Below are 17,072 nucleotides of genomic sequence, written 5' to 3'. Positions count from 1 at the left end.
TTCTTTCAAACACTAAGTTTCCAACTATAAATTTTTAGAGCGCAACTCTTTGCCGCCCAATCCTGCGTTTCGCGTCGTCGTCGGCGTTGGCGTCGGCCTCGTAACCAGCTCCGCCCCCTCTCAGCCCCCCAGCTCGGCCCTCCTCTTCCTCCGTGGCGGTGACGGCGCCTGTAGATTTATTTTAACCCATGACGCTATGTTCGGGGCTATGGCGGACGCTATAGTTAAGAGACGAACTGCTTTTACTAAACTCACTAATTAAGCAGGTACATTACATTTTTAAATTATCATTTTAGGGTGTATGTTGTATTTGCAAAAAATGTAGCTCGTTCGCCAAATGGTATAGGCGCGAAAATATTTTTTCCATTAAAAAAATGCAGCGCGCGTTACAAGTCCTACAAATGTCACCCTAATAGGAAGCTTCACACACTAGCACATCACCTGGGACGTATATCGCTTCACCCAGAGATTTCGTCACTGGAATCACCTGGGAGCCAGATGGGCGCATTATGGTTCGTTGTCAATTTCGTTTCGACCACGGCCTCGTTGATAGCTGCGGCATTGACACCAAAGTGCGCACACTATAGACATGTCCAGCCTCAAAGTGTGCATTGCCCGAGCTATCTACGCCTGATGTGCCCTTAGCGCTTACTTGTTGGGTTAATCCGCCTAGCAGGACTATATGTGTGGGCTTTGTAACACCTGCTATGATTTTTTAAAGATCGTTTAACGCGACTACACTATTTGGAGGACGCGCACCAATTCTGAACCCTTATCCCTCTAGAGCCCATATCTTTCTTTGGAGCTACTTCCTTTTTCTACAGAGTTCACGCACGAAGTCCACGTAGTTCTCAACGGAGGGTTCTGCGGAAGCCAGGTGATGCGGCTTTCTTCAGCGTCACTTTGTAGCCACGCTCGCGCTGAGCGTGACACGCGGGAGCTGCCCGCGCTGCGCGCGCTCGTCACCCGTATGAGCTCCCGCTGACGCGGAAGTGCACACCGCGGAAGCAGACGTGGCGTGGGTGCCGGCAAATTTCACTTCCACGTTTGAGCTGTACAAGACCGATTATCACGGTTGTCTTGGCAAGGCTATTTGTCTTCGAGTGGGCGCTTATGGATAGATTATAAAGGGCGCCACAAGGGGTGGAGCCGCACGGTAAACCCGTAGAAGTGGCGTTGGATAACGATTTGTTGCCACCTTTCTGAGCGTTTAGGCGGCTACAGCGTATGTGGCTCAGTTCGTACAGTCTGTGAAGAATCCTGTTCTTCAAAGCGCGTGGAAACATACCCTGCATGCTGCCCTTTCCGGTTTGTTTCAATGTAATGCATGGCGCAATCTGCATTTCAGCATGCGACACCAACGGACTATGGATAGACCTCATGCTTCGCGTGCGTAAAGTATAGTTTTCGAATACAGATGCTGTTGCATACATCTTGAAAAAAAAAAACAGCGAATGTAATCGAAATTGGCCTGGCCGGGGCCTCGGGGGCCACTTGACCGCGTCATGGATAGCTTGAAGCGAGGCCGGTTCTGCCTGAGAGCACCAAAACAACTACGTCTATCTCACTAAACATTAACACGAACACCTTCATCAGAACAGGCGCTATAGCCAACAGAAGGTGGTGCAATACTTCGCCGCCAGTACTTAAGAACCTCATTGCAAATGAGAAAAGTGAGGGCATGTCTTGGCAGTGGAATGCGATGCGGAAAATCATCATCATCATCATCATCATCATCATCATCATCATCATCATCCTGATTATACCCACTGCAGGGTGAAGGCCTCTCCCATATTTCTCCACTTAACCCGGTTCTGTGCTAGCTGCATCCACTTGACCCCTGCGAACTTCTTAATCTCATCCGCCCACCTAACTTTCTGCCGCCCCCTGCTACGCTTTCCTTCCCTTGGAATCCAGTTTGTTACCCTCAGCGACCATCGGTTATCCTCTCTTCGCACTACATGTCCTGCCCATGTCCATTTCTTCTTCTTAATTTCCACTAGAATGTCGGTAACTTGAGTTATTTCTCTGACCCACTCTGCACGCTTTCTATCTCTTAATGTTACCCCTACCATTTTTCGTTCCATAGCCCTCTGGGTCGTCCTCAACTTAAGTAGAACTCAGGCAGCCAGAAGTACGGAAAATAGATGATATAAATGTCTTAAGCAATAGCTGGAAAGATACCGCTATCTGCACTAAAATGGCACAGAAGGCGAATAGAAGTTTGTATTTATTGACTATACAACTGTAACTATAGACTATGCTAGAATTCTCTTTTCTTCACACCTGCAGCAACGATGAGAACATCAATAGAGGTCTTAGAGCGCCTGCACAGAAATGATCAGCGGAGCTTCTCACCTCTGCCTTTCCTCAACGTGATCAGCAACGATCTCTAACCACGTTTACTTGATATAATACCACATTTTACAGCAGGCAGCGGTCTCGAGTCCTGAGGCGCCTTTTAGTAATGACCACAAAGCCTTCCCCTCTCGGTTAAAGGAAGGCCAAACCACATCTTATTGTCGACTTCTTCTAATTTAGTCAATTAGCCTGTAAGTGCCCTAATAAATAAATAAATAAATAAATAAATAAATAAATAAATAAATAAATAAATAAATAAATAAATAAATAAATAAATAAATGAATGAATGAATGAATGAATGAATGAATAAATGAATAAATAAATAAATGAATGAATGAATGAATGAATGAATAAATGAATAAATGAATAAATGAATAAATAAATAAATAAATGAATGAATGAATGAATGAATAATGGATAAATAAATGAATGAATAAATAAATGAAGGAATAAATAAATGAATGAATAAACGAATGAACAAATGAATAAATGAATGAATAAATGAATGAATAAATGAATGAATAAATGAATGAATGAATGAATAAAAGCTGTCGTACTTCTGGCTGCCTGCTAAAAGGCTGTACCGCCTACTCCCCCCAACGTAGGCGGCTGCTCGACATAGATAACACAAAATCAAGACACTCTGAAATCGTAGCTCCGTAAAATAAGTGCCCTGTTTGCAGTGGGTGCACTCAGTAATTATTGTGCTTATACTGAGGCACGAACTTCAGAAATTTTCTATCTTATCAGCTAGCTCCTGCCTCATAGCTCATTGCGGCCTTCGGGGCGATAAGAAGTACAGGGGTTGGAAGTAAAGAAAAGATCCCGAGCGTGCCTCGCCTTCATGCTTCTCTGCACGCGTGACGCGTCGCCTGTAAGCTCCTGTTATGCTGCTGCCGTCAACTCCAGTTTAGTATGCAGTGCATCCGTGGTACGCGCACAGCGCGCTTCGTACGCTGGAGGCATAATTACGCGCAGTACTGCGCACTCTGAACTTAGGGCTACACACGACGAGTGTAAGCAGCGGACTAACTGCTCCTATTAAGTTTGCCGAAACAGCCCCAAATGCTCAAAATTATTGGAATCGTGTAACAGCACCTATAATAGATAAGGAACATCACGAAAACAATACGTAATTGAAAGGTCGCGCGAAAAAATAAATAAATACGGTGATCATCATGTCTTGAAGGGGCCTGTTCCCTTCACTGTATTGCGCCGAACTAATCGCACAGAAAGCATTAACGGGCTCCCACTTGCACTTCTCAGCTCTGTACGCGCGAGATTTCCAGGCGTTGCCACGCAATTCCTTCTGGCGTGCCTTTCTTTTTTTTTTTTTTTTATAATTCTTTGCTGTATACAGCGGGCGTATGCAGATAAGGTGCGTGCGGCATCGCCGATCCGTCACTGGCAGAAAGGTCGCACCCGCACTATGCATGCGCTCAGCGGTCGACGCTCTGCGGAGTTGCGTCACCCACCTCGAACGAGGCGAGTCAAAGCTTTTATTCTTTTTTTTCCCTGCGCTTTGTTTGGGCGTCTCCTGACGCCGCTGAGAAAGTAGATATCTACGAAACACTGCTGTGGAAAATGTCGTTCACCTCTTTTGGAGAAGTGGCTATGAAAAAATAAAAGGGGGCCAGAACAAGTTATTGTTTCCTTTTTGTTCACTCATTGTTCGCTAACTCAGTTGACTTGTGTAAATAAAAGAAAACAATGAATACTTCCGCATAGTTATATTCGGCTGATAATGGAGTGAGATGGGTATTAGTTACAATGCGAATTCTGAACAAAGGTATCATAACCAGACGTAAACTTGACTAAACGCCCCGGCATATTACATCGCTCGGCCGATTCTTTCCCCTCTTGCATATAGCTCCAACCCACAAGCCGAAGTGAAACACATGATCACAATCGCATCAAAGACTGTGATGCTTATTCGCTATATCCATAATGCCATTTATTTCAGGAAAAAAAAAACGCTGTTATTGCAAATAACAAGAGTTTCGTTGCCAGCCCCGTAGCGTGAGTGCATGCTTAGCCCAAATGCTTGTGCCCTATTGGTGAATACTAATCGTGGCTACCATTCGCGCATCTCTACTTCCCAATGAAGTTTATCAGTCAGTCTCCACATACACAGCTGTCTCAAGAGGAAACGCACAAGCAGCCGCTCGCCGCTCGGTCTGCCCTAGAAGCCCCATTACGAAACGTTCGATGGGACAAGCCAGTTGCGTTAGCGTTGTCAGACATGTCGTGAGATAAGCCGTACCAAACCAATGGTTACGCTAACAGATGCAACGCGTCTCGAATCTTTGGTCATCAAGCACAAAAAAGCTTTGTTTTGAAAGGCAAATCAACATGCTATTTAGGAGACAAAACGTATAATTCATGTAAATTATGCGTTTGAAATGGGCAACCTGGGACGCTGTAGTGAAAGTGATAATAAATAATTATTGGTTCACAGGAAGGGAAAGGCGCAGTATCTGTCACACTTGCTATGTGGACACCTGAACCGGACCTTAAGGGAAGGGATGAAGGGGGGAGTTAAAGTGGAAAGAGACAAAGGGGAGCCGTAGTGGAGGGCTACGGAGTAATTTTGACCACCTGGGGATCTTTAACGTGCGCTGACATCGCACAGCACACGGACGCCACTTAGTTTCGCCTCCATCGAAACGCAGCCGCGGTGGTCGGGTTCTACGAATTAATTTCGACCACTGGCATTCCTTATCATGCGCTGACAACGCACAGCACTCGTTTTTTTTTTATTATTATTCTGCCGCAAGAAAATGCGGACGCTGAGGCCTAGATTCGAAAAGGCGACCTTCGAATCAGCAGCCGATCGCCAAAGATGCGAAGCTACCGTCGTTTGTAAAGGCACGCAGAGAAGTAAGAATTCAATGTAGGGAAACAAGTGTGCTTCATATTCAAAGTCGTGGAAAAATTGTGAAAAGCTTATAAGGCGTTTTCTTCCAGTGTTTATTTCGGTGCGCTCAGTAGGGTGACTTCACTGTTCAAACTAAAGTTTCCGTGCTGCTTCTATTGTACTTCCTGTATGTTGTGCGCCTTGTGTATCGTACCTGTTCGAGATTTTTTGTATTATTTTCTTACTCTCCACCTTTGATTAACTTTTCATCATGTTTCTTTAGCCCCAACAGGCTAGATCGGCCGGCTGAGCGGTCATGCAGACACGGGGTGTTCCGCTCAGTGAGTTCTGGATAATCAGCAGAAAGGAGCAGCTCGTCCTGGAATGTAAGCTGGTTTTACCATTTGCTTTTACAAAACATGGAAGTGGCGACCAGTGGTCTGTCTCGCGGAGATGGAAGGTAATTATTTCCGTGAATAAAATGCGCTTTAGAAAATAGTTACCTACTATCAGCAGACTTGCCATTCCCATTGATTATTATGCACAGCCGTGGTAAGTTGCGTTCAGCAGCATGTCAGGATTAGAAATCTCCTGTCGGAGATTCTCCACTAACACATGCTCTCTTTCAATAACGCTAATATGGTATTTACAAAACTAATGATAGGTGCTGAAAGAGTTTCTACAAACTAGGCACTTTGAGTTCAGATTAATGAGTAATGTAGTTTTACAAGACATATTAGCAATACCATGGAATAAGATGGAGGTCTTGGAGGAGCGCTCTGTATTGATTAATTGTTTATAGCGGAGAATTTTTGACGCGCGCCAAAGTATCAGTGAGCATGCGAGTTTGCAGTACTTCCTGATAGATCTGCGACCGATGAGGCTAAGCAAATTTAAATGCTCACCAAGTTTCACCCCAAATCGATAGAATGTGCGCTCCAGAATTTTCTGTATACGCCGTGTACGCATCGTTGCTTTTGCAGAATAGCTGCCTTGCGCTTTTCACATTACGTGGGACATTGGAGTATGTTATAAAGCAAGGGTTTGAGAACTAAGCACATGAGTTGTTTGTAAGGTGCTTAAACTGGGCAAAGTTAGTACACCAGACCAGGTTAGTTTTCTGGCAAGGCGCACTGTATTATCCCTGTCGTCCCACGGCGTCAGTACGATCAAAGTCGCATTTGAGAGGCACTAACCGAGGAAGCAGTATTTGTTGTGAACCGGCTTCTAGCCCCATTAGGTTGCTAAATATGGGTTGCATGTCAAAACCGAGCTCCACTGCAGCATACACGCCTACAACCACACACACGGCTGCAGCTAGGCACTGCTGGGCTTAGTTTTCTTGAACAATATGACGAAGGTTTCCAATGCGAGCCAGGAAACCAAGCAGCTGATTGGCACATTTCCTGCTGCAACGAGTCCCCGGACCCCTTCATACATACCCTATTCAGCTGTCTGCCAATTTGCGTTAGCTCCAGGAAGCGCTTCAAATAATCCTGTCTTATCAGTCATTGGGGGACCGGTAGGCTGTATTTTTTTCTTTCTTCTTTTATTTTTCTTTCCTGTTGAAGGGACTCTTCTTTTCGGGTGTTTTCTGTTTTTCATGAGAGTGTGATTGGGGCATATATATATATATATATATATATATATATATATATATATATATATATATATATATATATATATATATACCCCTGCTTCCTTCCGCAGCGCACAGTATCCGCCTGAAGCGCATATTTGTGTTCGTTCCGTCTCAGAATGAGAACAGTGAACGAGCCGAAGGAAAACAAAGTCATTCCAACGGAGAACACGAGAACCGTACTTTTCTGACCATCGTTGCGGCGGTATTTCTTCTGGGCTCGTCGAGAGCCGCTATACGTTGAGTGACGCGTACGGCCTGTCTAGGCGGAGAAAAACGAAAAGCTGAGTTCTCGTGTCGAAATCGCGGCTCGAGGGCGCGACAACCGCAACAACAAAACAACCGCCCCGACTGAGGCTGCATATGCCGTGAACGAAGCTTGGTGCGTCTGTGACGGAACGAAGACATGCGTAATGGAGGGGTTGAGGACAAAAGCGAGAGGAATTAAAGAAAAGAAATAGCGAAGAAGATCGCTAGCTGAAGGCGTTTCGGGTATCGTTTCCTTGGCTCCAGCGCCGCGCGCTTTACGCAGCTGTCCCACTGAGTTTGCAACGGGCCTGAGTGTGTTTATGAGGGAGGAGCGTGACGGAGGGCTCAGTTGTCAACTCCATCTCCAGCTGACAGTGGTATGCGCGCGCCGTAATTCTATCGCGGGTGCGCTGTTCTTCACGTTTCCTCCCTTTTATGCTCTCTCTTCCTCTCTCTGGTGTTTTCGCAGCCTGAATATTGCATCATTGCCAAAAAGATAGAACGACAACGCCCTTTAAGCCAAGCGGAATGTTTGACCGCCCGGGAAAGGTGTTCTTGGCCATACGCGGCTGGGGCGGTAGGTCAACGCCGCTTGTTGCGGGGGCTAGCCAGCCACCGAATTTTTATCTGTTCTAGGCCGTCATTGCACCCGCCACCGCTTCGGTGGTGGACGACGGCTGTTGTTGCGGCGCGCGTCTTTCTTTCTCTCTTATTTCTTCTTCTTCTCTATTTTCTCTTCTGTCCGCACGAGACAGTGGAGGTGGCTCAGCTGCAGAGCCAGTAGCAACCCGTGCATTTTCTTTTCCTTCTTCCTACAGCCACAACAACAACAACAACCGGCCGCTCCCGAGCTCTCTGTCGAGTTATTTTTTTTTTATTGCTTGGACCAGTGGCCAAAAACCGGTACGCGTGATCGTTATCACCATTATTTTCTATTCAACGCATATAAAACATAATTCGCTCATCTAAGCTTCAGGTGTGGAAAATGTGAAGAAAGAGGGCCGGAGCAGGTACAGCCGGGCTTACTCTTACACGTAACGGCCGCCAGCGACCGCGCTGCAGAACGATGATTTCAGGAAATTTATTAGCCTCGATGCGCGCCCAGGGCCACTGCTGTTTCGCACTGCTTGTTCATCATGGATTTTTTCGTTATCAGTGTGATTTTGACTGCTTGCTTTAGTCTTTGTAACTAGATTTTAAACAGTTGTCACTTCATCTTTAAAGCATAGTCCTTCTTGTGGCAGTGTGTAGCTCGGTCGGGATATGGCACTTGCACTGCACGTACGTAACTCAACTATAAAATCGGAAGTACCGAGGAAAAAACGAAAAAAAAAAAAGGAAAGAAGAGAAACAGCAATATAAAAGAAATAATGCAGCAACGTTTGAATGCCATTTTTGTTTCGCGCCTATAGCATTAGTCTCTCAGTTTTTTCTGTTTCTGCAGTATGTCTTTGCGTTACCGCTTGCTTTCCCCATCTGAATCTGAAATAAGGTTAGTGAAAATACTTCGCGTGAAGAAAACATATATTACACTTCTAGAAGGTACAAAAACTTACTTGATTGCCTACGCAAACCGTGTACAATAATAGCGGTTAAAAAAACATGACTTCATTTCTTTTTTCGTGATAGTGTGCGTTAGCTTCAAAGTGTCACTGCATTGCAGGTAAGCGAGGTACAAAGTACCTTTATTTTGCTGCATCTCAGGGAAATTTTATGGCGACAAGGTATGTGCTGAGAACATCATTGAACTTATAGGTTGCTGCCTCAGGGTGGAAATCCCTGACTTGTGACTATCGCTCTCTGTTATCAAGGAAACTAATTCGCCTACAAAAAAAAAAAAAAGTAGCGGCAACAAGCTTGTCATGTATCAGCCAACAAAATCCATGCATAAATTTCGATTTAAACTTCTTGCTTGCGTCAGCATCAATGCAACCTCACGTTCTGCTTAGGCATAGTGGCTTGACGTGGGCAGCGTCTCGAATAGAAAAATAATAAAACTTGTGGATAACAGCACCTTGCGCCTCTATCCTCTGCTCCTGAAAGACGAAATGGACGGCCCATTCAGCTGGGCGGGGTGCTGTTGACGCGCGAACAATACATATGCAGGACACAAAGGCTGCACGACCCTTTCAGCCGCGCCGGTGTCGAATGCACGCCTGTTTCCGAGGTCGCCAGCAATGTATAGGATTCCCACGATTACTGTCATGGAAGAGCCGGAGGAAGAAAGCGTGTCACTGGGTCTCCGGACACGAGCCAACTCATAAGCAAGTAAATGAAGAGTGTAGGAAAGCAACAACGACATGTCCGAGAGGCCGCCCGGGTTCTCTTGTACGAATACGGATATGCCGGAAGAGTGCAGCGGAAGGACATATCATAGCCGTTCGTTCGGAGGACGCTGGCTAGACCAGTGGCTGAAGAGAGGACATTACATCCGGCTTGTCCGCTCTTCCGTGCTCGACCGGCAGTTCGCGTCGTTCGTGACCGGTAGCGTCTGGTCGCAAAGCTGGTCCCGAAGACGGCGCTGTAGACCTGGTTAACTGGGCTTACAAGGCGAATGACCGAACGGATGCTCGGAGTTGTGATTATGCAATAACAAGCGCGAATATGGGGTGCGGAGTGAAGACAAAGTCAATAAATATGTCGCCTAAATCTCGCAGTTTTCCGAGATCGAATTGACGGAAGCAATTTGCACGTTAATGAAGACTTGCCCAGCTCATTGCAACCGGTGTCAATACGCTTCTGAGAAGAATAGAGAATAATGAGAAAAACAACCAAGTTTTAGTCGGCCGACATTTATCCGACTGTAAGTGACGCTGATGTACTGTTGCGGTTTGGGAAGGGCTACGTGCAGGCATGAACCCTTCCGAAGGGTTGTATCTACACGAAGCGCGTGGGGATATCAAGGGGTTATCATCTTCCCGATGGCAGCAACTGATTGCAAGACTCAATTTTTTAAGACAAAATTATTGAACAGACAGGCCCATATTTATGCCCCCTGATACATTCACGTTTCCGAAGTTGTAACACATTTTGAGATCGCTCAAGAATGTGCTTCAATGGAAGTGCGTTTATATACTGTCATGAAAAATAAAGACGTGTCAAGGCCCTCAAAAAAGAAAAAAGTGCTGCGTGCGTCGCTGTAGCGAAGGGCGTTAGGGATATTACCACAAAACCTCGGGTGCACTCATAAATAGTGAGACAGCTTTGATCACTAGTCTTTAAATGTACAAAATCAGGAGTGATCTTTTTTTTCTTCATTCGGTGATTATTGACGGGCTTCCAGATTCTGACTTCACGCACCAAAGGTTGTTCGTGATACGCAGAAAAGGGGCAGCTCAAAAAACAAAAAACAAAACAAGGACACACAAGAAGACAGATAGACGACAGGACAAACGCTAAACTATCAACTGAATTTTTATTGAAATGCAGGCCGCAATTTAAACAACCGAAATCATCACGTTATCAAATATCAAGTACAAGCATGACACGCCCTCAAGAAAGAAGCACTGAACTCGAGGTATGCCAGAAAAAAAAAAAGAAAAAAAAAGCGATGTGTAGAGAATGCTACGTCGTAGCAAATGCATGAGACAGAGAATGAAGCCCGTTTTCTACGATAAATCCCCACTAGCCCGTGCCAACTTATTAATCATTGCCCGTAAGGCTCGTGTTATGTTAGGCAACGAAACAGGAAAATTTTAAATCAGCTTTCGCTGAAAACATTGATAAAGAAACATCAGCCAGTGGCCAGAATTGTCAAAACGGAACGAGAGGCTGAAGAGGAGATACCTGGATTCTTGAGCCAATACAAGGTTGCAGAAAAAAATTCGGAGTTAGCTTCAGTGATGCGAACGGTAACGATGGCTTGTTCAGAGTGCTCTGAAGTTTTTTTCATGAATAATTTGATACTATATCGCTAGCTATTCGTTATTCATTATTTGTTCTTTCTTGAAAAAGGATCCACAATGCCCACGTCATCATTGCAGAGGCCAACTGCTTTGTTGAAATCATCTGCATAGCTTCTGTTCACCGCATTCACAGGTAAATCTAATAATTTAACAATAAGGCGCTTCAATAACGCACACATCATGAATGTTTTGAAAATATTAATATTGTAGGCATAAGGGCGACTTTTATACTTCTTACTTTTTCCAGGTGATAGAAAATGCAGTGGATGAAATTAGCCTATAGATTCTCGCTTGGTCGCGATAAATAAAACAAAATTTTGTGCCCTGGAATTTTTCAGCGTGCAGAAAGGAACTAAGAGTTGTGTCAAGAAAAGCACAGTTATCTTCTTTGACTCACAAGCTTCACCTTATTCTAGACGGCCTATCATGCGCTGGCGGCATCGTTCTTTATCTTTATTTTCCTAAAGCTATCAAAAAGATGTGTCATAAACTACTTATCTTGAAATTACCTGAATACTATTTTGATACCTATCTTTTCGCAGGGCTTGACCATTTCCTAATATATCGAACACAATTTGTTACCGCCCATTTTCAAAGTACTTCTTGAAGTCCTGTCCACACTGGTGTTGTGCCGCAAGGTGCCTTCTTGGGACCATGCACTTCTTTGCCTTATTTACATTAAGGACCTGCCTGCTGTGTTCCTGGTGATATTAATTTATTTGCTTAGTATTGTTTTATTATTCGTGCAATTAATATTTGTAATCTCGATTACATGACTGCACTCTTGAAAAACGTCATTTTGGACTGCTGTACTATACCTGGAGAATGGAACATTCCGACGTGGGGATCCGTGTGCTGTGGGGTATAAAGAAAATTTTATTTTGCATCTTTAATACTCGACAACTATGCGCTTTGACACTGTAAATTCATATCGGTGTCCATATCACGTGCAACCTACCCGGCCTTTGCATGTTTGCTACATCCCCTGTAATTTCTGCAGCTTACTTCGGTAAAAGTGTCAATGTATAGAACGCTTGCCCAAACAAATTTGAGTATGCCGCATAGGATCCCATATGTCTGACACTATCATCAAATAAATTGAGCTCGTTCAGAACAACGCAGCTTGTTTCATTGTACGTAATAGTAAACGCGCAGCTAATATTACGTACTTAAAGAATTACTTACAATTACCACCTTTTGCTTATCGCTTTAAATATTTTAGACTTTCGTTATTTTATTTTCAGCGCCATATTTTGCGCACTGAAATATTTTCCAACCATGATATGTTTTATACGGTCATCGCCATGAGGAAGGACTACTTTTGCGTCGCTCTCGAAAATTTCCAAATATAGGATTCATGTTCCGGGCATTAGAACTGATATCAAGGATCACTGCCTGTTTTGTAGCACAGTTTCAAATATTTTGTGATTCCGATTCTTGTAATCGTAGCTAACATTGTCTTATTATTTTCTGTCATAGGTGTCTTACTCTTATTTAGCCTTGTTTATGCTATCATTTTTGAAATCATTGGTTCACTGCCTTTTTTTTTGACATTATTGTGCTGAAACTCTGCCCCCCCCCCCCCCCCCTCCACAAAAGGCTAACGGCCTCGAGGCTACGATAAAGGAAATGAGAATGAAAAATTTTCTTTTTGTGACGCAGTGTGAGTGAAGTAGGCGATCATGCCTTCTAATGACAAACCTGGTATTAAGAGCCAGTTCTCTCAACTCCATTAACATGAACGCGGTCAATCGGACCCCAACCAGCTATGCACATTTAATAATAGTCGTAACATGAGCGTGTTATGCGCCTTCTTTCAATGCCTTACTCATGTTAGTTAGCTTACATTGCAAAAAGCGGAGAGATCAGAATGCGCCCTTTACTTGTTATTCCTTTTTCCCGGCATGCCATGTTTTCAAATTTCGAGTTTATTTTACATACTTGCAAGAAATTGCAATACAGTAAAATTTCTACAATTTCTAAATGTTTTGCCGTACTCGATCCACATGCAAAGTCGGCGGATTGGCTGTGCCGTGCCTTAGCGCAGGGTTTATTCTATCAGCTAGAATATAGTTCTGGTTCTTCCTTCTGCGCCGTCGTTGTCCACTTCACCTCTTTGTCACGTTTTTGTTGCGCGCTTATATTACTGTCCGTCTTCCGCTCCCCCGTTTATTTGGCGTATTATTGCTCACCGGTGTTGGACTTCGTGACCTCGCAGCGTGGCTAGCATGGAATTGAAAGATATGTTGTTACTTTAACCTATTCACGCACAATTGTACTTTCGATACGGCGCGCTTGCGTTATATCAGTGTAATCTGGGCGGCGCCATACAATTTGCAAGCCTGTTCATGGTCCATTTCTTTGTCGCCTTGACAATTTTGATTTCCGCCGTAACGGTGGGAAAGCGGTGACCTCGACTCTACCCGAACGCCAAATCATAAGGAAGGCTGCTTTCTGTACAGTTAACCGTCTGTGTTTTTATTTTATTTTGCAGTGCTCGAAAATTAGCTTCACTTTACTGCAGCCTATTCACACATTTAAAAGTACGAACTTATAGTCTCGGCTAGATAAGAAGGGCTAAGCTTCGTTAAGTAATCAGAGTATCAGGCTGTGACAAGCTGTTAACATAGGCTCTTGCATTACCGGCAGCCCTAAAATATTTGTGATCGCGTTGACTTTGGCTTCACACAATTCGACAATTCAGCTAAGGTGCTTCAGTTTTAGAGCTTCTAACCACAACTTTTCCTTAGATTTTGCACATTACAGTTTTAACGCGATCTGGCGTGGCGGCTAGACCTGTGGTGGCACCCGTAAATCTTGCGAGAAAGAACAAAGGCTAATGCTTAGATAACCCAAGAATCATGGGAAATAAAAAAAAAAGAATCTGAGCATTGTGTGACTTTCCTGAATGCTTCTGGAATTAAGCGCTTAGAGAGGGTGCTAACGCGAGAAGCCAGTGCTGCCGAATAAAGCCAACTTAAACACGGTGCTTCGGTGGGAAAACAAAAAAGAGGCGTCACGGTCTACGGCCTAACATTCCACTTGTTCACATTAACCAGCTTTCACTAATCGGTCGTACAGCGAACAGTTGTAGCCACGCTTTTGTCCATGCAGTTCCATGTAGGCGCTTGGCTTTTGTAACACCGTGTAAATTCACAGCAAAGCCTTCAACAAAAGAGGCGGAATGAGTGGAAAATACCAGAGTTACCCAGACGCGAGTGGTCAATTGAGCAGATCGCTTCGCTGCCTGATGATATGGTTGCGCACAGCGGCGTCCGGTAGAACCCTTTCTACCACTTCGCCCTGCGCCCTGCGCCCTCTCCCCTTCTCCACGCCCCTGCAATTTGCCGCGTTCGAGCCAGCCGACAAAGCGGGGTGCGTTTTCTTCCACAACAATCGGCGAAAAATGAAGTACAGCAATGATCGCATGAGCGTAAAAACCGAGAGCAGAGGGACAACAAAAACGCCGGAAAACCAATCATAACAAACGCGGAGGAAACGTCGATCAACGCAAGAGGAAGAAAACACCACTGCCGTGAAGAAACGCGGGAGACCGGCGGAAGGGTTCGTTTTGACGCTCACGACTTCAAAGGCCCTGCTCTCCTGCGGCTTCTTGTCTGTGCGTGTGTGTGTGTGTTTTATCTTCCTCCCCTCTCTCCGTATCCGCTGTTCAGCCTTCACCCCGATCCTCAATTGGTGCGCTGAAGCGGGTACGGCTGAGGGGCGGCCGACAGACTTCTTCGCAGAAGTCTGCCTATGCTACCGCCAAAACAATGGCAACCTGCGAATGCACAGTCGTCAACAAATAGAACAAGATACTCCGACAGAGCGGCCTTGCAAGAGTTGCAGTACCCGTTAGGAGGTTCTAATAATAATAAAAAAGAAATAAGGTGCCTTCACTTTTAACTGGGCAAACTGCTACCAGTGGAACATTTTTGGTATGTGCGTTTCATCACAGCGCAGAAATGCTCGAAGGCTACGCACTCGAGCTACTGTGTCCGTTTGATGACAAAGGCAGGTATCAGTCTCTGGCTGATTCTAGCTTACCCATGCGCAATGCTTTGTGCACTGCAGGGAGCTGAGTCCAGGCTTCAGTAAAGGCGGATTATTTTTGAAATATTGGAGGATGAAAAGTTCTACGCCAAGGTGATGAAACCGGGATTTGTTGTCGCAGTAAAAGGCTTTAAAGCCCCGGCACGTTCCGTATGTTGTGACTGGATGCGCCCGTGCAAACAGCAAACTTAGTTCGCTTGTTAAATGAATTCAGAGAACTTGTTAAGCGAACTAAGTAATAAGCACCAAGAATCATAAAACTATAGAACGGTATAGCCATCACCGTTACCTTAAATACACTTGTTTTGTGAAACGCGGTGATGTGAAGAGCTAATCACTTGGTCGGCTTTTTTACGCAGATCCATCTGCTTGTGTATACGACATTACTAAACTTGGTTGTCGCAGTTTCGTGATGGCTTTTTTTTTTCGTTTTGTTTGCTTGACTAAAAACGTCGCCCATGGTCACGAGTAACAGACCTCTGTTGGGTTAGAGGGCTGTTTTCGGCGCCTATAATGGCAATGCAGATGTACAGGCGGGGCAGCTTGTTTCATTAAGGTAAATGAAGTCAGAGGCGACAGCGAAGAAGAAGGCAAGAGAGCCCTCTGTTACGCAGGCTTGCCTGAGTTGTAGGCGTATAACCGCGTTCGCCATGGCCACAGCACTTTGTGTATTTCGTTTCACAAAACCTGACCTGTGCATGTTAGCTGGACGCCTGATCAAGCTTGCGTTAGCCTAATGGAAGTCACAATAACGAGATGGTGATATGACGAGGGCGGGCTCCTCTGAATTTGACGCCGCGCCAATGGACTCTGGGCAACAAAAAGACAAACATCAGGCAGCCGAGAGAGTGTATGTCTAGCCGTGGCTCTTTCTCACGGTGTCTTCTGCGCATGACTCAGGCACGAAGACGTCAGTCATGCGAAGCCTCGCCGTCAACCCGTCTGTCGCCTAATTACAGAGCCGAGTCTCTCGAGCGCATTGCCGACGCGAGCAGCCGGTATGTGCTGCTTGTTTATGCCTGCTTTGTCTCTGGAGTTGTCTCTGCCAGACACTGCCAGACTACGCGTTCCGTGGCGTGCATAGAAGGGCGGTTGTTTTTTGTAGCTGCGAGCCATGCATACATGTGGGACAAGGTGCATAACGGTCTTGTAGAGCTCAGTATACCCTCGTCAGGCCAGAGCAGAGTTTCCCCATGACAGCAACACTGAAATATTTTTTGATGTTCGGATGTTGTTCCAATTAGTCACACAAGCTTATATTTTCCATACTATTTTTCTCCGCGTCCTATCTTATATATGCTACGGACCATCGAAGCGTGTCGGGTGGCAGCAATTACTCTTGTAGTCTATGTACTTGAATACATACCCGCCATAACCCATAATTGTATAAGATCAACGAATGTTGATATAGTAACTATTAAAAGGAGCTCTGCACCTCTTTACTTCCTGCCAGTATTAGTGTGGGTTCGTCTGAGTAATGATAATAAAGACAGCTAATGACGCTCCTTTACCTGCACAAATATTAGCAGGCAGCTGTACAAAAGCGAGGTAGCTACTCAGAATCCTTCCTATGTTTTGGCAACAGGAATAGAGGTTTACGTGGGAGGGGCTGAGAAAAGAAGTAGCGTTGAAAAAAATTCGCCCGAGCCTGTCGGTTCATTGCCTTTCGAAAAATCGACGATGCTTACTAATAGCGAATGTAAAACTATGAACACACCTCTACAGGGCAGTCTTTTTAACAAATTTCACTACTAGCCAAGCCTATCAAATTGTGAAAAGAAAAGTTAAATAATTATAAAGAGCAGGCAAAGAACAATCGCTAAAAGAGGCGTGTAAATCGAGGAGCTTCTGTACACTACATAGTCTGTGTGTTAAAAAGTATTATTTCTCATTAATACCAAAAGCTATTTCAAAATGCGAAATGACAAGAAAACGAAAGCACCAGGTAAGAATGACTACAGCGGTCCAGTGCAATAAAATGGTTCTTTATATGTTTGATTGCAATAT

This window comes from Amblyomma maculatum, chromosome 1, assembly GCF_055883805.1.
Source record: "Amblyomma maculatum isolate TAMU_Amacu chromosome 1, ASM5588380v1, whole genome shotgun sequence".
Lineage (NCBI taxonomy): Eukaryota > Metazoa > Arthropoda > Arachnida > Ixodida > Ixodidae > Amblyomma > Amblyomma maculatum.
Note: the sequence above shows the minus strand (reverse complement) of the source record.